Raw genomic sequence first — 23,439 nt, forward strand, 5'->3', positions numbered from 1 at the left:
CAAGTGTTTTTCCCTCATGGAACTCTGCGATACTCAGAATTATAAATATTAGTTCTATGAGCCCCACCAGCCACCCAGAGACATGCATGCCTGAATGAAGAGTCCCACCCTGGCCTTTCGGCAGAAAGTAACTTGAATCATTGATGCCTTTCTTATCCCCTGGGTATGGACCACAGCTTCCATAGCATGTGGAAATTAGCATTCCCTCACTATCATCCAGTACACAAAACTCATGAATTCTAATTATAACTCAAAAGTGTATATGCACTTATCCCCGTTGACCACAGGAAGATACTAAAGCTTGGAGAAGCTAAGCTACTATAAGGGGTCTCACAGCTGTCAGTACAGAGATGACTTCAACATGACACCTCCCTGCATCACAGTTCTGTGTACCTCATGTTGACATTCCCTTCCTTGGGAAATAGCCAATATCTTCAGGCTAAACATGAGTCCAGACATCAAATACTTCATCCACTCTGACATTGGTCATTAACTCTAAACGTGTAAAGGAATCTGTTTGGGTTATGAATCACTGTGTTTTGAAAATCATCCCCATTGCCTTGGGAAGCCTTAGAGATGTCACTTCACTATTCCCACGGCCTGTCTGGTACTATGCTCACCTGTGTCTACTGTTGGTTATGAGGAAGCAAGAACACCTCGGCTAACTGAAGATCTAGTGACTGCATGGCATCGCTGCCAAACAACCACATGAAGAAATCTTCTAAAACTGAGATTGGAAAACAGGAGTGGGCAAGGAAGAAGGGATGGGGATGGAGAAGGACTATCATTGCTGCTGCTGCTGTGCAGGTGTGCCACCCTCAATTCATCAATTGATGATACCCACCACTTTGCCTTCTCCATTGCTAGGCCTCCCACTCAGGGTTCAAAGTAATCAGCAAAGTATTCAATTATGAGACCCACATCACTTGTCTTGTCTTTTCTCTGTCCTCTGAGAAACAGGGAGAACTCAATTTATAATGTGTATTATAAGAATCAGCCTGACCTCTCAGTTGAGACTCACACAAGCAATACCCACCCACCAAGTAAAGGGGGTTCTTGAGTTCCCTTGTTGAATGGCAAACTAAAATAAAAAAGACCACCACAAGCACCTTTGGTTCTATTAGCCATAGAAAGATCATAGGTATTTGTTAATTTGACTGAGAATACAGAGAGAGGAACCATGCTGGGTTTGTTTTGTTTTTGTTTTTGTTTTGTTTGTTTGTTTGTTTGTTTGTTTTTTTAGTTTCTGATTATTGTTTGCTGGCCTTAAACATAATAGTGCTTCTATTCTGATATTTTGGTTTTATTGATCACATACTATGTAATAGCATATAAAGGAATTATTTGTGGCTTGATTTAAATCAATTTGTTCACTGCCATTTAAAGACATGAAAACAAATTGCTGCTCTTGGAACATGGAAAAATATGAGCCTCCAAGAGGGACAGAGATGCTGTGGCAATGAAATCAAGAATCCTGTTGTCCGTCTGTTTTTCCTCTAGCATCTCTGATTCATGTGTGAGCTAAGGCTCAAGACATTGTGATAGGACATCTCTGTGGCTATGATATGGTGGTAGCTGGAATATAGTGAACATTATTGATTATTGAATCAAAACTTTTATCTTTTTACAAGATTACATCTGGAGGTACACTCTTATTAGTCAGTCACCATTCCCTACCATAGCTCTTGCTCATAATCCCAATTCCTGAGTTCTAAGCCGGCAGTTCCAAGAGGGGTTGTGTTTCCTGGCTTTTGAAAGTTCACCACTAGTATCAATCACATTTACCTTCTTGTTCAACCTTATGCACCAAGATTCTCTCTAAATTACTTTTGCCTGGACAGTATCATCAACGGATAAAACACCCATCAGAGTAAAGCTGGATCCAAGAGAACTGAATAGCTTCATGGAAAAATTGGGCACAGAACCATGTATCCTGTCTTTTTGGAGGCTTATGGATTAATTCAGAACCAAGATACAAAGTAGGCACATACATAACCGCAGCATATAGTTGAGTCCACTACCAAGAAGGGAGCTTTGAGCTCAGACAGAGAATGGTCTTTGGAGTGTATGGAGAGCATAAAAGGAGATGAAAGTTCATGGGCCACATTTACTCTTGGGAGGGGACCAATGGAAAATTACAGTTTCAGTAAGAGAAGAGAGTCTATCTAGTCAAGTAACCTAGAGTAAGATAAGACATAATTACCCAGGAATGCTTCAGTATATACTGAAATAATATTTTTCAATATTCAGAGTTGTCAGTGAACATCAACAACAACAAAAATTCATTGGGTTTTTTTTTTCCCTAGAATGAATTTCCCATCTTCTTCTTTAGGCCACCTGCGACTTACTGTTGATGTCCTGTGCATTTCCAGAAACTTCCTGGTAATACCTCTCTTGAATTTGCATGCTGATCATAGCCATCCAACTATTGCTTGCTCTCATATTGCTTATTTTATATAAATAACTTTCTGTTTTCATGATGATAGGTCTCAAATGGTTGGTTTTTAAAAAGAAAAATATATTTCTCTCTCAAAACGGTTTCTGATCCCTGGGGACCACCCACCCATAGTTCCAGGATTTTTCTAAGTTTCTTAGCCTCCAAATCCAGGCAGGGCTGAAAGGGAATATTCCAAGGGGATACTTCCACTCACAATACAGCAAGCAGCTCAGGAAATTTCGTTAAGAGGCTAAGAGAGTTCTTAACAAAAGCACTGTGTGAGCCTTTGTCTGGAATGTTATTTTTATGATGCCAGCTATGGTAATTGTGCAGTCTCTAGAGTGTTAGGAGCAGGTAGCTAATTTTCAGTGATTCAGACCAGGGTTGTTAGGCTCCTTGTTTATGGTCCTGATCACATCAGAGGACAGCTGCTTGTTTGTCTCCGAAGAATCATAAACACTCTTTCATCTCTTCGATTTTGTTTTCCTCATTTGGAACATATAGTTATCCTGAGTCTTGTGGCTCTTAGTTCAACTTGTGCCCGCATCATATTCACACTGTATGGTAAGAAGAGTGTTAGTACCTGGTGTCCAGATTATTAATTTCAAACCACTCGCTTGGGTCTTATGAACCTTGAGTAAAGAATATATTTCCAGTTTAGTGATGAACCAACCAAGTATATGCTTATTGCAAAGGGAAGGAGACACAAAACTGTGTGGCTTTTACTTTAAGTGCCTTTCTGTGGGGTTTTCTGACTTATTTTTGCTTCTGGGAATTTATTTGGCTCCAGATTTTTTATTAGTTCTTTAAGGATTTTATACAATGTGTTTTGATCACATCTACCTGTTCCTAAAACTCCTTCTGGATCCACATCCTCTTTCTCCCCATCCAACATTGTGTCACTTTCTTTTTCCTGTCAAGCCCATGATGTCTGTCTGTCTATTCTTGGGTGTATGGCCATCCATAGGAGACTGGTCAACTTACCAAGCTATACTTTTTAAAGTATACTATACTCTTTAAGTTATAAACTGACTTTCTCCAAGTAGCTCTCCATTGCCAGTCATTTCTTGGCTAGGGGTGGGACTTGATATTTGTCTCTCTCAACTCTCCTTGCCGAGATTTAGTCTGGCTTGAGCCTGCACAGCTCTCCCGCATGTTTTCACAATCCCTGTGTTTCTCTATGTGCTATGTCTAGAGGGATCCTTCCTTGTATCCATCCACTGCCCTCTGGCTCTTACACTCTTTGAGTTTCTCAGTGGATATTCTCTTTCGAGTCAAAAACAGGTCATCTTCTGTGGGTGGGTAGGAGAGGAAGAGATTCTCCTTCCTCAAGCTAGTAATATCATTTCATTTATTTTTATTTTTTTCATCATCAAACATACATTGAAGGTTTACTGTGGTTGGTGAAGCTACACATCAGCCTTCTCATGTATCAAAAGAGGGTGAAAAGAAGTGAAAAGAGACACAGACATGGAGAAGACAAACAATGCAGTTAAATATTTGATGGTCAATGATTACTTTCTTAAAAGCTGGAAGACCATACCCAGAATGGGCCAAATACATTATTTTTTATTGCTGAATAATGAATTACTAGAATTGTATTCAAATTTTAAGAAGTAAACGTTTCCTATCTCTCATTTCCTCCAGATCATAAATTGAGAGAACTTTAGATCTCTCAGGATGTTGGAACAAACTTATGGATGAAGTACAGCCCTCTCTTGCAGGGTAGGGATATGCTACAAGTTCTCCCCATAAGTCTGTTGACAACCCCCAGTCTCTTGGCTCTCTCTTAGAATAAGGATTTCAATGTCTTGTTAGCTAGAGACAAGGAGACCATATTTTGTACCTGTCACCTTCTCCATATGACATGCCATAGCATGGCCACTGGCATCTCTCAGAGCATCTAAGAAAGAACACTGGAGGCAAAGGTCATAGTCTCCATGAAGTCTAAACTCATAAATGGCATGCCATTGCTTTTGTAAGGCCTTTTCCTAGGAAAAAAGTCACTCGGGGCTGGAGACAGCTCAGTCTTTGCTCCTATTCTCAGAGTGTCTCTCCTTCTTTTATTTTTAGCGTGTCTTCTCGTCTGTGAGCACAGATATATGCATGCCACAGCCCACATACAGAGATCAGAGGACAACCTTGAATGTCAATCCTTGACTTCAACCTTATTTGAGACTCGATCTTTTGCTGCTTGCTCTGTGTTGTCCAGGCTAACTAGTCAACAAGTGTCCAGGGATTCTCTTGTCTCTCTCATCTCATGGTAGGAGAACAAAGCCATATGGTTTTACATGGGTACCAAAGAGCCAGTTCTTTTGCTTGCTCAGCAAGTGTGGTCCTCACAGAGCCATCTCTCCAGCCTCAGAATGTCATTTCTTAACTTGCATAGCTCCCTCCCCCGCCCTCCTCTGGAGTTCTCAAGTTTCTGTTGCTAAGATTACTCCTTACATCATCCCAATCTAATTTATGTGTCTGTTCTCCTCAAAATATCCTGAGTTTTCTTTTCTAAAATTTATTATAATTTAATGAGTTCATTTAATGTATGAACTTCTCTAGACTGCAAGCTCTGTTAATGAAGGATCCTGTCTGCTATATCCCTCAATGTACAAAATGTTAAGTGCAGGGCCTGGTGTGCACTAGGTGCTCAATAAATATTTATCAATTAAATAAGTTTCCTTCTTTAAGGTTGTGTACCAGTTGGCACTAGCCACAGACCCTGTTTGAAGTCTCTTTGAGGACAATTTAATATTTTATATGCTTTGCTGATTCGTCTGTGTATTACAGTCAAGTCTCTTCTAATCTATTCTTAACTATTTGGCAGTTCTCATAGCTGGAGTGTTCCTGAAGGTCCTCTGGCATCTGGAAAGACATAAAGGATAGAGCAAAGGAGTTTCGTCTGAGTCATGTGTGGTACGTCTGTACTGGTGGTCTTATCCCTTAAAGATGATGCTCCTAGCTCCAAGAGACTTTCCAGACGACCTGCAGGAATCACTGTGCTGAGCAATTAATTCTAAACTCTGTCTGAAATCTGTTTCCTGAGCATCTCTTTTCTGGATTGCCTCTGTTTTTGTTCTTCTAAGTTTTATAGTTACTATTTGTTTTTGTTTTAGTTTGGGGTTTGGTTGGGGCCTTGCTGAGCCATCTAACTGGTTCTCTTAATATTTCAGAGGTCACTGGTTTGAACTTAAGAGCCAATACATAACCTCCATTGGCACAGCCCCACATCTCCACCTCCTTCTACCCTTCCCTGACCCTTCTGATATGACACACCCTGTCTGTTCACCCTTGTCTGTTCAGGAATGCCCAAGCCATGCTTTCTATTGCCCTGCTTCAGAGGGTGACTTAGTCTTATACACAGTGTTTCTTTGTTCACACGATACTTTTGGTTTCACGGGCTCACATGAACATCCCTCACTTCTTCCCTAAGATCTGAGTAATAAGTAACTTATCAGTTAGGGACAGTGGGAAAAACACCGTGTTCCGGCAGTTAATGGGAGTCACCAAAGAGTCTGTGCCTTCTATATTTGTGACATTCTCTGAACACTTGTTACTGTCCAATACAGCTGATGTCACAAGGGCTCAATGCCTCACCGTGCAGAGAGCCCTTGGGATCGTTCTCATTGTATTTCTGTCCACAATCTTGGACTCAGCAGACTTTAGAAAAAGTTACTGCTTTTTTCCTCACGATTCCTCATCGTTTTACTATAAAGAACAAGATCTTTATAGCACGCTTCCAGAACAAGTCCTCATTCTCCTCATAATTATATTCTACCACTGTAAAACTCATGTTTCTGTAAAAACATATCCATATGCATATTCATTAAATATTCCATTAATATAAAAGTACCTAACAGCATCTATTACTGAATCCAGTTACCCTGCTCTTTGCCCTGTCTTGATGAGACTTCTTTCCCTTACCTAATATAACTGTGTCAAGATGTCAAAGTGACTGAGTCACAGAGTGTCCATGTCACCTCAAATAACTCACGCAGCTTCTTGCATCTCAATGTCCTCATCTATGAAATGGACATAAATAGTTCCAGCTGCCTCTCAGGATTATGGAACTGAATATAGGTGCTAAATAAGAGATATTGTGAACTTGCAACAGGCTCTTGTGTCTAGAAGTGAAGATCAAATAAGAAGATCAAAGAAGCTCTTCATTCTGGGAAGAGTCTCCAATATGCCATGGCTATCACTTCAACTCCTTCCCCAGAACTATTTCAGAGACACCATCCTTAGAGGAGCTCTTCCAGCCACTGCGCAGCATAGCCTGTTGCTTTGGTACCCGTTATCTAGCCATCCGAGTCCAGCTTGGTTCTTCCCCACACAACTGTATAACTCCTGCTGCCTTTTTAGTCTCTGCCTTCATTTTTTTCACCGCATCACCATCCAAGTCTACTTCATTTTCCACACCAGGATCCCCTGACAAATCTGCTTCTATGTTACTATTTCTAAAACCAACTTTCTCTACAAGGTTTTGAAGTTGTTATGGATCATAGTCTGCCTGGTGATAGTCTAGAGTCATACCTAGCACAAATCACATGCTCCACATTTTCTTTTTTTAAAAGATTTATTTATTTTTATGTATATGACTATACAATATAGCTATACAGATAGTTGTAAGCCTTCATCTGGGTGTTGGGAATTGACTTTAGGACCTCTGCTCACTCTGGTCAACCCCACTCGCTCTGGTCAACCCTTGTTCTCTCCAATCGGCCTGCTTTCTCTGATAGACCCCACTCACTCAGTTCCTGCTCGCTCAGGCCCAAAGACTTATTTATTATTATAAATAAGTTCACTGTAACTGTCTTCAGATACACCTGAAGAGGGCGTCAGATCTCATTATGGGTGGTTGTGAGCTACCATGTGGTTGCTGGGATTTGAACACAGTACCTTTGGAAGAGCAGTCAGTGCTCCTACCTACTGAGCCACCTCACCAGCCTGCTCCACATTTTCAGGAATATTCTTCTTGATGAACACAGCCTATAAATTGTTTTTTGTTTTTTTGTTTGTTTGTTTTTGGCCATTTATGAGTGTTTAATCTTGCTGTGATATTAATCACCATATTTAGAAAGATTTACTATCTTCAGCCTTCTTCTTGCTGTGTGTTCGATTACCACACTTATTATCAATAACAATGATTCTGTGTGTGTTATTTCCTATTTATTTATTTCTTTATTTATATGCCACCTGCTTACTTGTTCTACCAAAGAACTTAAAATGACCTTAATGAGAACATGTAAAAATATAGCAACGTGAAGCAGATTTAAAATAAGTAAAGATAGTCAGGGCAACAAAAGTCCAGGTCTAAAATGGGTTTCAGAAGGAAACTTACTTAGGCAAAGCTTCCTAGCACTCTAACCAACACAGTAACTCTGAATAGGCCCCCAATCTGGCTCTCCATCTCTGCATTTCGGTGCCAAAAGGAAAGCCCCCAAGCATGAGAAGAATTCATAGTGTTTATAAGAGAGATGCAAAGAAGTCATTCAGTAGAAACATACTAATTTGGGCAAAGACCAGACAGCAAAGTCTCCCACGGGGACTATTGGAGACAATGCTGAGAAGCACAAGCCTGGTAGAGGTTACCAGGGAGCACACAGATGCTTCATAGGACCAGTGCGCTCCTCACCAAAACTTCCTGTGTCTTTCCCAAGACTATTGGAGTGTAAACACCCTGATGGGCTGCATCTGAGTGACATGGTGCAGACACACAGATCTCTGAGGCCTGGCTTGATGCAGGGGTGAAAACAAAGACTTGAAAGAACAGATGGTGCCTAGCTTCCAGGAAACATTCCCAGGAGAGGGCTTCTGGCTGTGGAGTTTTGACTGCAAGTGAGTGTCAGTTGCTACTAATGAGAAACCAGCCTTTTGTCATTCTATATCACAGGATTCTTAGACCAACCCTGAGGATAAGGAAGTATTACTCATGGATACTAAAGATGATGTTGGGTCTCCGGAAAACTCATCATATCACCACAAAGGAAGGTGAGTGGAACCAGGCATGGTGGCACCTTGCCTTTAATCCCAGCACTCAGGAGGCAGAGGCTGGTAGATCCCTATGAGTTTGAAGTCAACCTTGTTTACATCATGAGTTCTAATCCAGCCAGGGCTATAGAAAGAGCCAATTTCAAAAAATTAATTATTTAATATATAATTAAAGCAAAAAAAAAAGAGTAAGGTGATAGGGATTTGAAACCCATCACTTCATCCCAATCTCATGATTAAAATTAAATATATAGTGATTCTATTGTTGGAGACCAGGTCTCATATATCCCTAGCTAGCCTCAAACTCCGTGGACAGGCATAATAACCTTTAACTTCTGATCCTGCTTCTGCCTCTGCCTCCAGCATGCAGAGATTACAAGGCTCTTCCACGTTGTCTGTTTTGTATGGTGCTAGGGATGGGCCTTAGGGCTTCATGCTTGCTAGTCAAGCACTCTACCAACTGCGTTGCAATCCCAAATCCTACTTTTTTTTATTCTGAATTCTCGGGCACTCAGAAAGGCACATAGTTGAGCACGACAGATACATACCAGCTCCCCAGATGGATGGATGCTGCCGTCTTCCCTCACTCTCACCCAGCAGCTTTTTTTTTGTGGTTGCATGTCTTTCATGTCTACGAGAGGGGCATAGCCTGACTAGACCGGCTGGCAGCTCTTTTCCTATCTGTAGAGAGAATATCTGTATACTGCATGGATGTATCACCTGTCAGTTTAAACACCTACAGCCTGTAAGAAAGGATAGAATAGAAGGTGGGACATCCGAGATGCAGAAGGAATTCTGGGATAGAGCCAGGTTCGAGAAGCGTGGCCAGGAAGATGTGAGGAGGATGTTACCAGAGCAGAAGTAACCAGCACATGGCAGGATATAGATTAATAAAAATGGGTTATTTTAAATTATTAGCTAGTCAGGGAATGAGCCTAGCTATATGGCCTAGGTATTTATAAATATATATTTTGAGTCTGAGTCTTTATTCTAGGAACTTGGGGCCAAAGGAAAACAGCCTGTCATACAATACCCCACCCCCCCATAGAAAATTCTCTGGATGTGTTCTTTTATAAATCTCTAACTGGCTTGTATACAATAACTTAAGCTCTGTTATTTAGAGCCCACTGTGATTTTTTTTTAAATCTTTTCCTTGGCTTGTATGCAGGTTCAATGGAAGACCAACCAATATTGCCCTAGAGGAGACAGGGCTCAGCTATTGGTTCATCTGCCAACTTCTGAGATACATAAATGTCCCTTGTCCTACTCCTACACTGAAGTATGTCTGGTAGCACAAAATACAGTAAAGGATTGGTCAATATGTTCTTTCTTCAGTTTGACTGAACGTAAATTGTGTTGAAAGAATATCTACTTCAAGGGTAACCCTTTCTAAGCAAGTCAATACTTCCATAGAAATCAATGGTTTTCAACCTTCCCAATGCTGTGACCCTTCAATGTAGTTCCTCATGTTGTGATGACCCCCTAACCATAAAGTTATTTTTGTTGCTAGTTCATAACTAATTTTGCTACTGTTAAAAAATCTCAATGTACGTACCTGAGTTTTCCAGTAGTCTTGGGTGACCCCTGTAAAAAGGAGTTGTGACTCACAGGTTGAGAACCATTGGTATAAAGAGTAAATTTTTATTAAATGTAAAACTCTTAATTTAGGAAGGGGCTATAGAGCTAGAGCTTAAAGGGTAACATAATTGTTATATGGACCTGGGTCTGGATTCCCAGAACCCACAGAAAATTATGGACATGGCAGAAGAAGGCTGTAACCATTGCACAGAACCCAAAGGCAGGTAGATGCTGGGAAGCTCGCTGGCCAATCCAGCTGAAACAGCAAGCTCCAGGCTCAGAGAGAGACTTTGCCTTAAAACAAAGCGGGGAGGCAATCAAGGAAGGCAAAGTACTTACCATGACACACTAGAAACCATTCGATCTCCAGATCCCACAGAAAAAAAGCCAAGCATTGTGGGGCACACTTATAAGCCCAATGCCGAGAGGCAGAAGCAGGGAGATGCCTGCCTCGAATGCCAGTCAGCGTAGCCTAATGAGCAAACCCTAGGTCAAAGTCAGTGCCCCAGCCCTGCAGAAAACAAAAACAAAAAACAAGACAAAAAAAACCAGGAAGATGGTGCCTAAGGAATAGCACCTGAGTTCTACCTTTGGCCGCACATGTATGGGGCATGTGCACGAATATATACATGCAAAAACACATGTACACACACACATCACACACTATATACATATACACACAAACACACACCATCCACACACATACCCAGACACAACAATACACACACACCACACATACCCCCACATACACAGACACTCACATACAAACACACACCAGACATGCACTTCATCCACACATACACATACAAGCACACATATACACTACACACATACACGTATATACAGCACACAAAACCACATACACACACCATACACAAACACACACATACCACACACACACATACCATACAAATGCATACATACACACACCACACAGACAAGCACACACATACACACACATTCCCCCACCTGCACCGTCTATTTGTCAACACTTTTATTCACTAATCTGTCTCAATAAATATCTGAAGACCTTTCCTTTCTTCAGTCAAACTTCCAAAGTCTGCACTCAGTTCAATGTGTAAAATAATTTTTAAAGCTTTTTCATAATTTGCTTTTGATCATAAACGATTTTACTTTAATCCATCTTTCCTCTCCAAGCAGGCAATGAATGCTTGGACTTTGCACCATAGAATAAGGCACAGTGATAGTCAGGCACAGTGGGCCTGTGCCTACTGAACCAGAGATAGGACACAATTATACGAAACATCTGAATGAAACCTCTGGGCTTTTTGTTTTGTTTTGTTTTGTTTTGTTTTGGTGCTCCTATGTTTCTGAAAATATTATTTGGATTTATAAATATTTGCAGTAAGACAGGTTTTCACTACATTGATCGATTTTCATTCATTATTTAGAAGTGTATACTGAGGGCAGAAATTTCAATTAAATCACCCTCACTCACGTATCCATGTCTCCCCCACCCCCGGCTCTCCCCATTGAACTCCAAAAAACTTGAATACATAGTGTGTCTCCACATCCCAGGAAGGATTCCTTCCTGTTTTCCTTCCTTCTTGTATTTGTTTGGTACTGTTTTATTTTCTCCTTTAAACTTTTTACTACATTCAGGACAGGCAGACGAAGCTTTGGCTCAGGCTCCAAACAGATTGCAATGATTATTTATTTATTTATTTATTTATTTATTTATTTAGCAACTACCCTAAAAGAATACATTTTCTGTTTAGTTTAAAAGTCAAAAGTTTGTTCTTCCAGCTCACACAGAGCAACCGCTGCCCTCCCTCTCACTTTCCCTGGTACCATAAAAAGATCCTTAAACCAAGAAGAACATTTGTAATACTTCCCTCCCAAGAAAGAGGAACCTGTTCTCCTCTTCCCATTCTCTTCCTCCCTCCTTTTCCTCTTCTCCATCCCCCCCCCCTTCTCTGCCACAAAACCAATGAAAGCAATGTAATAAAAGAGACAGACAACCCCTGACATGCCCAGTAAAGTCCTGTTTCATCACCAATTTCACACCCCTGAACTCTGGCTGATCCTGGTCTAGCAGCCTTCTGTTACTATTGCTGGTGTCTGCCCCAGCTCCGACTGGACACTGGATATAGAGCATGAATCTGTCCATTAAGGACCCAGTGCCTGTAATCAAATACTAAGACAATATTATCTCAGAGTGCACAGAGGATCTCGGTTTCTTGCTCTTCTTAAGTATTCATAGTTAAATGATTTATGGGCACACAAATGGATATAATGCCCTGTAATATATAACTGAACTAATATTTAATGTGTTTCTTTTTTTCCTTTGTGTGAATAAAAATCCACACCCCCCCCCAAATACTTTTAGCAAATGATCATCAATTATGTGTATGGTCAAACGCCCTTGGGTTCTAATAAGCAGCCCTCAGAATTTACAGACCCCAGTTTTTCTGTTAGTGTCTATAAATCCAACGTAGGGGATGGCACTCAATAAAATAGCCCCATCACCAGAACAGAGACCTCCCATGGTTCATTTCTGGATGCACCGGGATTTTCCCCAAAATGTCTATAACCCATGAAGAAACTATCTCTTTGTGAATGCAATCCCAGCAAACCTCTTATGCTGGCTGATGCAATTTGTTAACTAGGAGTCTGTGACCTACAAGAGCTAAACTTAACCTCAGGCTTATGGATTTAGCGACTGCATTCTTTGGAAATATGGACTGCTTGGGCAGAGAGGAAACCACAATGGCTTCCCGGGGACTATTTATTACCTAACGTCTTCTCCCAAAATTTAAAAAATTTAAAGGAAAAATGTTTAAATAGAATTGTAACCTCACAGCCATATACTCTATCTTCAGCGTCACCTGCATATCCATTATGCACTTGGGGCGCCAGAGGGCTCTGCAAATTACCAAGCTGTTTGCCGTTTTCTGCTTTCTGAAGTGGCTTTGGTCATTTATTTTAACAGAAAATGTTATTCCTTTAGCTTACAAGGTATTCAATAGCGGGGCCTGAACAGAAAACGATCAGCCAGACGTCTGAAGAGAAAGTAACTTGTTCTCAATGTGAGCCCATCAGGGAAAATTTAGCACTGTCATAGGAGTGGATCTTCAACTTTTAAATGCTTTAATAGTATCCAGGAGAGAGAGAACTGCTGAGAAGAAAAGACAGAAAGATGCATTGCTCTCACCTGAGGTAAGGGGGAGCAAACAAGACATTGAACATTGAATTCTTACTACCTTAAATTCTCCAAATACTTTCGATCTAAATTGAGCCGTGTAAGAAGATGATGTTGTAACGTTAGTTGAGTACCAGGCAGTAGAGTGAAGACACATTTAGACGTTTGGTTTGAGGTGTAATTGGTGATTAAGCATCACAAACTAGATCCTGCCGCAAGTGACAGGTCATAGCAAGATTTTTGTTGTTGCTGTTGTTTTCCCATTCTGGAAATTTTAGTTCTGTAAAACATTTGGTACTCAATGAACAGCGGGAAAATTCAGACAGCATCCTATCAGAAGCTGGGAAACGGCCCTGTAACAAGTAAACCTGCCTCTGGTGATGTCACTGGAAAGATAGACTTTTAGTCAAAGTCTCCAGTGCCAACTAACATGAAAAACAATAAGATAATAACCAAGAGAAGAACTGTTAAATGAGACAAGGAGGGAGAGAGGGAAGGAGGCCTGGATGGAAATAGGACTTCCCACCTGCCCACAGCCTTCAATGAGAAGAACGGAATGTAAAGTAAAAGAAATAAATTTAAAAGACCCCCCCTTCTAATTTGGGGAACCTGCATCCATGGGTACTGAACCAGGATCTTTTTTTCTTTGACTCTCCCTCAGTTGAATGCTCCATTATCTAAGCTAAACCTTGATAAAACTATTTCACATTGAAAACCACAAATAATCTTGGCTCTGGTGGCAGGCCTTCCATGCTCTACCCCGTTTGCTCTGCAGCAGCCTCTTTCCTAACGGCCAGTCCTTTCCTGGCTTTCTGGGTTTTGTTTGATGTAGCAGTCTCCTTCCTGAGGGAGCAGAGCCTTGTTTCGCAGGCAGTAGGAACTCAGTGACCTGGAGAGACAGTTCATACTCACTTGCTTCAAAGGCAGAGTCAACCTCTGGGGCTGATCAGGAAGAGGTGGCCTCTTCCTCCCTCAGGCAGAGACCTGGGCTCTGGTTCGGAGAGACAGGCTGGCCTACATCTTGGAACAGCCAGGGTTGTATAACAGGGCCATCGCTTCCCCTGAGTTCATCTGTCATACCTGATGCTGCTTCTCTTTAGAACAGAAAAAGGAATTTCCCAGTCCCTTGAAATCCCATCCATTGTTTAGCCTTCTCTGACCAGTCAGGACAATGCTTGGATCTTTGAAGAAAACAAGACAAAATTGCTTTAAGGTCTTAGGGTGGCTTCTATGGCTGCTAATCCATTTGCCTTATAAGCTTAACATCTTGCTTGGGGTTTAAAGAGTCCTGTTAACATTGTTTGGTACAGTAAGCCTTAAGACGGTGCCTCCATTGTTTTCTTTTTTCAAGTGAGTTTTGTTTCAGCCTTCTTTGATGGGAGATGTTATTTATTTGGGTTTGAGGTTGTACCTTTGGAATGGGAAGAGGGGGTTACTGGGGTCATATGTTCCCATTAGGGAAGGAATTGTAACATAAAACAAGCGCTTCAGAGCAGGATTTATTATTCTCTGAGTGATTCACCCTTCAGGAAGGAAATCTGCCTCTCGAGTACAGAGATTATTTCAAACCATTCCCACCAAAACCAAGGCAAAGAAAGGAGATCAAATCTAGACATCTCTAACTTCAGATGTCCCAAAGCAGAGCCTTCTGTTGACTGGCACATTAATGATCAAGAAGAGGCTTGGACAAGGAGGTTGGGGAAGGGCATGAATCACGTCAGTGAGAAACTCAAGAGTAACGAGCTCTGAATGTAATAAAGGATTTTTTATCTAGCTACCACGACAGAGAAAACCCTTTGGGACAATGAATGACTCCAAGGGTGCTATGTGTTTATAAAGCTTGGAGGAAAAAAAAAAGTCAGTTTGTATCTAAGGGGAAGATCAGATGGAATTTCCACCCCACCAAGTGCATCCCTAACGTACTAGGCAGCCAGCAAAAGCATCACAATATTTTGGCAAGCAGTCACATCTGGCAATTTCATTAGCTCATGCTGATTATTTTTTTCATCTGGAAATGGACCCAGATGTTTTAGGAGAATCTGTATTGGATCTGAACAGAACTGAACCCTCTTGGCAAAGTGTTCTTTTGTAGATTGATACCAAACCCTTTAGGCTCATCGACATGAAAGGGTCCAGATCTTGTTTCCTCGTGATTTAGACCCAATGGAGAGGCAAAATGTTTTGTAATGTGTATGTTCCATGAAGATGGGTCTGGAGACTGTTATTCTCCTGGCTCCTACAGACCACCCATAAAAAGAAAAGAAAAATGACCATCGCCGGAGTTTAATGCACAGCGTAAACTTTAACTACCTTGTTAGATAGTATTTCCTTGGAACAATTGGCTATCCCCATTGAACTAAACAAAAGGGAGCTTAGATGAATCCAGAAGACACCACGAAGTGATCTATCACATCATCCTCTACCTTTGGAGCTGATTATGTTTCCACCAACTACAAGCGATAAAATCCACAGCCCTTTTATAGCCCCCAAGAGAAGCAGATCTTCTCATCGTTCTCATTAGTCTCGTTAGCGTCATCTAGTTCTTAGACACGCTCAGTGGAAGGGCATCAGGGCTCATTCGGAGTTCTTCCGGGTGTTAGCAGCCCACCTTCTCCATCCTTTGAACTGCAGATGCTCTAAGAAGCAGTTCTGAGGCCACTGTCTGCTTCTCTAGGATAGCAGGTCCAGAGCAAAGGAGCTGTTAGAACTTCCACTAGGTTAAACTAATCCCAATTGCTAGCCCAATTCTCCTGACCCTTCCAACTCTTTGCACTCAAAGCCGCTTCTCTCTCTCCTTTATAAACAATACCATGCAATAATTCAGTTTGACCATTGGGTAAATAAGGATTATAACTGCGCCTATTTAGATAATGCAATAAAATTGTTTTCAAGCAAATAACATGGTTGGTGTAGAGTGATTATATGTGTATTTAACACTACACTAAGGCTCAGGCTAGCTTCATAGCTTCTCTGCCATCAGTCAGTGACATCCATGAAACTATAAGGCAGAATACAAAACTTCTTCCCTCATGTTCCTTTTGTTCTGTCAGTAAGAAAAGTCATGAGAACATGGCCCTACCCTTTTATGAACGGGGGCTTCTCAAGCTCAGGGCTGTAGGACATTCTCCAGTCTTCACTTTTCTTGGTAGTAACAATGTGCTCATTCTCTCCCACAGACTCCACACCCAGAAGATACAGTTATTTTATGTTTAATTTTCTGATCATGTAATATGCATAGGCATCACACCTTATCCTATACAGATCACTTGTCTGCAATATAGCAACCTGACAGTGTCATAAAAGAAAATTAGAGCAGGCTGACAGGACTTAAGCAGGCACCGGTTATTTCTTAAGGTGATGTTAAATGAGATGCATTATCTATGAGGAACACTGGATGGGTCCTAAATTATTGCTATGAGTAATAGGTAGTTTTATTTTATTAGTTTTAAGATATATGGCCGTGATAATATAGCATGGTAGAAAGTAATGAACGGGCTTTGCTCTTTTTTCGTTTTACAGGATTACAGCAGAAAGTGAATTAATTTCACTTCCATGGGCTTTCCTTTGAGTTTCTCAAAGTGATCCATTGGCTTATAGAGTTTTAAGCAACTGAAGTCTAACTAAATCGCAAGTTCATTCAAGTGGAGGGACGCCTTGAGGAGTATGCGTGTCCATGCTTGTATATCTTTTTTTCTTTCTTTCTCTCTCTCTCTCTCTCTCTCTCTCTTTTTTTGTTTGTTTTTTTGAGACAGGGTTTCTCTGTGTAGCCCTGGCTGTCCTGGATCTCACTCTGTAGACCAGGCTGGCCTCGAACTCAGAAATCCACCTGCCTCTGCCTCCCAAGTGCTGGGATTAAAGGCATGCACCACCACTGCCCGGCTATCTTTTTTTTTTTTTTTCTGAATTATTTTTTTTTTCTAACAATTAGAATTTATTGGATTTATAGCCTTTACTACAGAGGTTCTTTTTTTTTAAATTAGATATTTTCTTTATTTACATTTCAAATGTCAAATGTTATCTCCTTTCCCGATTTCCCCTCCAGAAAAAAAAAAAAACTGTTCCCTCCCCCCTCCCCACCCTCTCCTGCTTCCTGGCCCTGGCATTTCCCCTACACTGGGGCATAGAACCTTCACAGGACCAAGGACCTCTTCTTCCATTGATGACTGACTAGGCCATCCTCTGCTACATCTCTTGTATATCTTAATATATATGATGCACTAAAATATGCAAGCATAAAATGCTCAGAAAGCTTCATAAGGCTATTTTCTGTATGAAAAATAGGCCACATATGTAACAAAGCACACATAGTGTAGAGTGAAATGAACATATACACATATATACATACAGTGGAATGCAAAAAAATATGCAGTTGGGGTTTTTCCTTTGGAGGAGGGGGTCAGACACTAGTGTAGCATTAGCTGATATTTGCTGTTCAAATAATCCCTGTTGCTATGTCAAGTTACTGACATGAGAGAACCTGCCCAGACAGTCTGACAAAGCCAGCCTAGCTTTACTATCCCATTCCTAAAGGACTTCTGATAAAGATGAGGGTTGGACTAACCTGAGAAATGTTTTAGCACTTAACATTATGCTTTCTCTCTTTACATTTATGTGAAATAATTAGGTGGTATAGGTTGAATAGGAAACGAGGCAGTCCACGGTGTGCCTTTATCCTACTGCACTGATAAAGCATATCAAAGCAGAGATTTCAGACCTACCACACAAATCTGGGGCTCTGATATCTTCTGCTTCTCTCAGTGTTTCTAATCCCAGGTGCTTGCAGAATTAGATCTTCACCTGGCCTATTTATCAATACAATCACTGCTTTTCATATGACCCTGTGTGTGTGTTTCCCCTTTCATGATGAGTCTCTTTGTTCCAGATGTTAAAATAAGACATTTTATCCCATGCCCTACCAAAAAGAAAAAGGGGGACAAAAGTTAATTGTATCTGAACTGAAGTGTAACTATGGCCCTATTAAAGAGGTATAGTTATGGGCTATTGATCGCAGATTGCAGGAAAAGCTTGTCATGTAAAGTCAAGAGGTTAATGTAATTACAAGAATGGGCAGCAGGATCAGCTGTAGCCCAGAAGTGGCGAATAACTAAAAGCTGCTTTAGAGACACATAATGTTGTCAAAGCATAAATAATTCATCCTAGCATTCGAGAGGAAATTACTCCTCTGTTCCAGCATATTATTCAGCCATTAAAATCTTGCCATCCAAAGACTTTTGATGTAGTCATATTGTCAGCTCTAAGTCATTCTGAGGCATGCCACCTTCATTAAGCCTTATTTTGTGCAGCTTCTAAAGATCAGAGAGGATGTGGAATAGATCCGTGATTTGTTTCATAACCACAGTTCAGTTCAGATTGAGAGGGAAGCAGTCAGGAGGATGGATGCTGTTCCTTGTACCCAAGTTGGGATGAAGATTAAGCAATACAACATGCAATTCTTGTTTCTCATGTTAGGTCAAGCTCACTTCACTCTGGTTCCTCACTGGCATGAAGTCCTTCATGATCTAATTCCTAAGACATTTCTTTAGCATCAAAGGACCAGAAGAGGCATGAGAAACGTCAGTGGTCCCCACCATGAGCATCTTTAAGTATCCTTTTCTGAAAATGTTCAGGCTCTGACAACATGGTTTGCAATCAAATTTGTCTCTTCTTAAATGTTGTGGTTCAAATGAAAAATGTCCTCAATAGGCTTATGTGTTTGAATACTTGGTCCCCCCAACCAGTGGTCCCCTCTAAGGGAGGTAGAAAACTTGCTGAAAGTGGTACGACACTGAAGGTAGGGTTTAACGCCTTACTGCCTGGCCCTACTTCCTGTTCACTCTCTTGCTTTTTGAGTATGGATACAGTGTGCTCAAGTCAGCTTCCTGCTCCTGTGACCAGATCTTCCCTTCTATAATGGACTCTATCAATTTGCAGCTGTAGCCAAAATAAACCCTTTCTCCTCTAAGTTATTTTCCTTAGGATATTCTTCCATGTAATCAAAGCGAGCTTTGAGAGAGAAACCACCATCCAATTTCACCCTGAAACCCATCTTCTGCCCTGCTGTGTAGGTAAGCCAGGGTCCTTGACCCTCTGACTTCTGCTGGGACACCAGTTGCTCTTCAGAGAGCAGGTGGGAAGACATGGCAGCATCCTTACTCTGCTTGTCCCTTGTTGGGCTTCATTTCTGGAGGAAATTGTGAGCACTAGAACATCTTCTTTCTCCCATGACTCTGGCCTCCTTCCTGGTTTGGTAGAACTTTTTTTATGTTATGGTTGTATAGATCTATCAGCTCTTAAGAGGTCTGCAAGTCTCAGAGCGTTTGGGTGCCTAGAGTCTGCTCTCTATTTGTAAACCCTGACACCATTCTAGAGGTGGTGGGACCTGGGAGAATGGAGCCAATAAATGAGGCAGACTAATGTTTCATGCAACAGCCAACTTTATTCAGAGCCTCAGACAATGTATACTCTGAAGGTTAAGAAACATCACCTGAGTAAAGTCTTCACTCATTTAAGCTGCACACAATCACAAGGACAAGATGCACATGGCAAAAATATGTTTTTCCACAGAGGCATAGAAAGGATAATTGAATAACAGCAGCAGGCAAGAATGAGTCATCTGAAGTAAACTCCATCCTATCCACCACATAGAGGAGAAGCACAAAAACACACTTCAAGAACAATTTCATGGGTTTGAGGAAAGCAAGGTCACAAGACTACTGCCTTATTCTCTTGAAGTGTTATCACAACACTCAAAATTCTCCTCCCATGACTCCATGCCAAGACCATCCAACCAAGCCCCTTTACAAAAGTTTCCGAACCTTCAGCTCCATGTCCTGTCCATGTTCTATAAGGATCTGACTGATGCCCAGACAAGTGGGTGGGGGAGGGGCAGTACCCCCTCCTCAGGAAAACAGCAAAACCATGACACGCTTAGAGAAAATCAAATTGAGACTCAAGGTAGAGATAAGGGGCAAGTAGTAGTATTCCTTTTATTTTTTTATGCTTTATCTGTGTGTGCATCACAAATTCTGCTAGGTTGGATATCTAGAAAACCCCATAAATTCTCCTGTCTGCATCTATCTAGAACTAGGATTATGGCTATGTGTCACCACACCCAGGCTTTTGGGTAGGAGTTGAGGATTTTAACTCAGGCCATCATGCTTGTGTAGCAAGCACATTACTGACTGTGCCAACTTCCCAGTCTTCACTCTGTCCCTACTATTACATATTCTAGGCCATACTGCCAACCATCTGATTGTCTCCCAACAACTCTGAGGGGACCCTTGTATTGGGACATCTCCCTTCCTGCTCGTGTTAAACTCTTTTTATATATCTTTGGGGCATTGTAATGATCTTCTGATTTTTAAGCTAAAAATTATGAGCCTCCACATTGCTCCTGGCTTGAGGTTTGCAAGGAAATGATGCAAGAATAAAAAAGGGTGTCTTTTCCTGTAATGCCTGAGACATCCCTGTTTCTAGAGCTAAGCAGCAGATGTCATAGCCCCTGTTGAGGATGATACATACTGCAGTGGTGACCTTGCATTCACTCCAGGCTCTGCCTAACTATCCTCCACAGGAAGCAAATCTTTCCATTTCATGACTTCTTTCTACCCTTCCCTCCATGTTGAGTCCGTTAACCTCTTGTGCCATTTGCATCTAAAACACATCTGAAAGCACTCTGTTTCTCTCATCATCCCTAATGCCTAGCACCACCGACCACTGTTTCTCACCTGGATTAATATGAGCAGAATATTCCTTCTTTCGATGCACAGAGAAGTCCAGTTGTGATGTTTCTAAGGCACAGATCCAATTACATTACTCCCTCTTCCCCTGTTACACCCTCCAGTGGCTCTCTTGATCTCTAAGACCTAGGGTCAGATTCCCACTTCCTGTCCTTGTCACCTTTCTTCCAAACACAGTAACCTCAAACATCCCCCCTCCCCATGTCCTTGTCCTCTTGTTCTTTTGTACAAAAGACATACCCCCACGGAACTCTCCCACACCTTCATTGATGTGTCTGCCTGCATCTCACCATTTAAATCTCAGCTAGGAGGCTGAGGAGACGGCTCAATGAGTGAAGTACTTGCTGCACAGCCCAGAAAGGCCCAGACTGGATCCTCAGCACAGGGAGCAGTAGTAGGCATCTCTCATACCCTTCCTGGGAGGTAGAGAGGAGCGGATCCAGAGAGCTCTCTGGCCAACTAACCTAGCCAAATCAATCAACTCCAGATTAGGTGAAAGGCCTTTCCAAAAAATAAAATAAAAGGTGTGGAGGTTGTTGAAATGGTTCAGAGGTTAAGAGTATGCACTGCTCTTTCAGAGGTCCTGAGTTCAAGTCTCAGCAGCTACATCAGGTAACTCACAACTGCTTGAAACCCCAGGTTCAGGGGATTTGATGCCTCTGGCCTTCTTCCCCACTTGTATTTATGCATAACTACTCCAACACAAACACACAAACACGCGCAGAATGTTTAAATTATGAAGGATGAAAACAAAAGAAGGTAAGAAGTGATTGAGAAAGACAGCCAGTATCACCTTTTGGCCTGTGCCCCTACAAACACACCCAGGCACCCACTCGTGCCCGTACACACTAACATGAGTGCAGACATAAGTCATGTCCTCAAAAATTCAACCAAATAGCTACTCACACAACCACACTGAGCACACTGGCTCTCAGGCTGCACCCCACACATCTCACTAAGCGCTCTTCTCTCTGCATATGGCCATCAAACCTACCTTTTTTTTTTTTTTTAACCTATGTATGTGTTAACAACTTGTCTTCTCATTAAAAATATGAAGTCTGTCAGAGCAAGAATCTTGTCTGTACTGCTCACTCCTCTCCACTCTGCAGGATTATTGTTCTTTACCAAATATTCTGAATTAGCTTCCTGCACTGTGCATGGAATATTCTAGCCTGTCTTATATTGCCCAGTCGTAGTTTGCCCTGTTGAGTGTGCGGCAGAGTTAGAAGGCGCGTGATGGAGAATGCTTTCACTACTCAAGTGCCCCAAGAACTATTTTCAAGGCAAGACTGAATCATTAACCTCCTAGTGGAGTAAAAGGTGTGGACTTGAAGAGTGCAAAGCCAGGAGAGAACAACCGGAAAAGCCAAGTCCAAGGCCTTTCCAGATTAGCAAGTCCTTTGTATGAAGGACCAGCAAAGTGGAAGACTAAGAAGTCTAAAAAAAAAAAAAAATCAAAATTTGGTTTGTCAAAATCAAAGCTTACAGCATAAGACGGGGGGCGGGGGGTGTGCTCTCTTGTTCTCAAACTTGTTAGCAAACTGTCTTCAGGGCCGATATGATGTTTAAAAGAACAAGACTTCCAAAGCGGAGATCAGAGTTAGTAATCCTGGTGACCTTGGGCTGATCAGGTTAATCTCCTCAAGGTTCATTAATGTCATCTGAAAATGAGGTAGATGGCTGATATTTGCCCATCTTTGTACAAGGACAGACAGAGGAGAGTCAGGTAGAGGACCCAGCGCCTGTGGAAGTATTTTAACACGTTGTCAAATCTTCATGAATGCTCACTACAGAGTCTGCAGTTGTAGGAAGGAAAACTGACAGAGGTGAAAGGAAGAAGCCTATACCAGTGGTCATCACAAGGGCATATGAAGGGACATTCTCCAAGAGCTGAGTAACTAAAGAGAGACTAGGGAACACACGACAGCTTTGAGAAAGGGTAGGAGCTGGGAGAGCTGGGTCTAGGCTGTTTTGGCAGAGATGATAACCCCTCAGACAAAGAACACAAGGGGAGCCATCATTCAGCACACATGAAAGAGGAAGGGCGATTTGACAGAAGGTCAGAGGTCAGAGGAGGAGGAAAGTGAAGCAGAAACAGGTGCAGGGAAATGTCAGGCAGGTTTTTCTGGCTGAAGGACACACGCTTAGGGTGTAACAAGAGAGGTGATAAATTAGCCATCTGCAGGGATGAGGACTTTAACCTCAGATGAGGGGACTGTACCTAGGTCGGATGCAGACACGGTCAGGACCGAAAGGATATGGTGGGCTACTGAAAAGTCTCATGCTTCTGCCTCAGCCAAAGAGCTCTCCCTGCACTAAGAGGGCAGAAGAATGCCCATCACAGCTTGGAGATCAGATGACTTCTGAAGACTGGGTTTTGACTCTAATCAGCCCCATTTTCAGAGAAAGATGACCAGAATAGAGAGACCAATGAACACCCTCCCAACACACACACACATATCCTTGTGAAGTTCCCAGCTGACTTTAAGAGATTTAAAGAAAAATTTAAACATAAAGAAACTAAATTGTGACCCATC

Source organism: Mastomys coucha, unplaced genomic scaffold, assembly GCF_008632895.1.
Source record: "Mastomys coucha isolate ucsf_1 unplaced genomic scaffold, UCSF_Mcou_1 pScaffold14, whole genome shotgun sequence".
NCBI classification, from domain to species: Eukaryota; Metazoa; Chordata; class Mammalia; order Rodentia; family Muridae; genus Mastomys; species Mastomys coucha.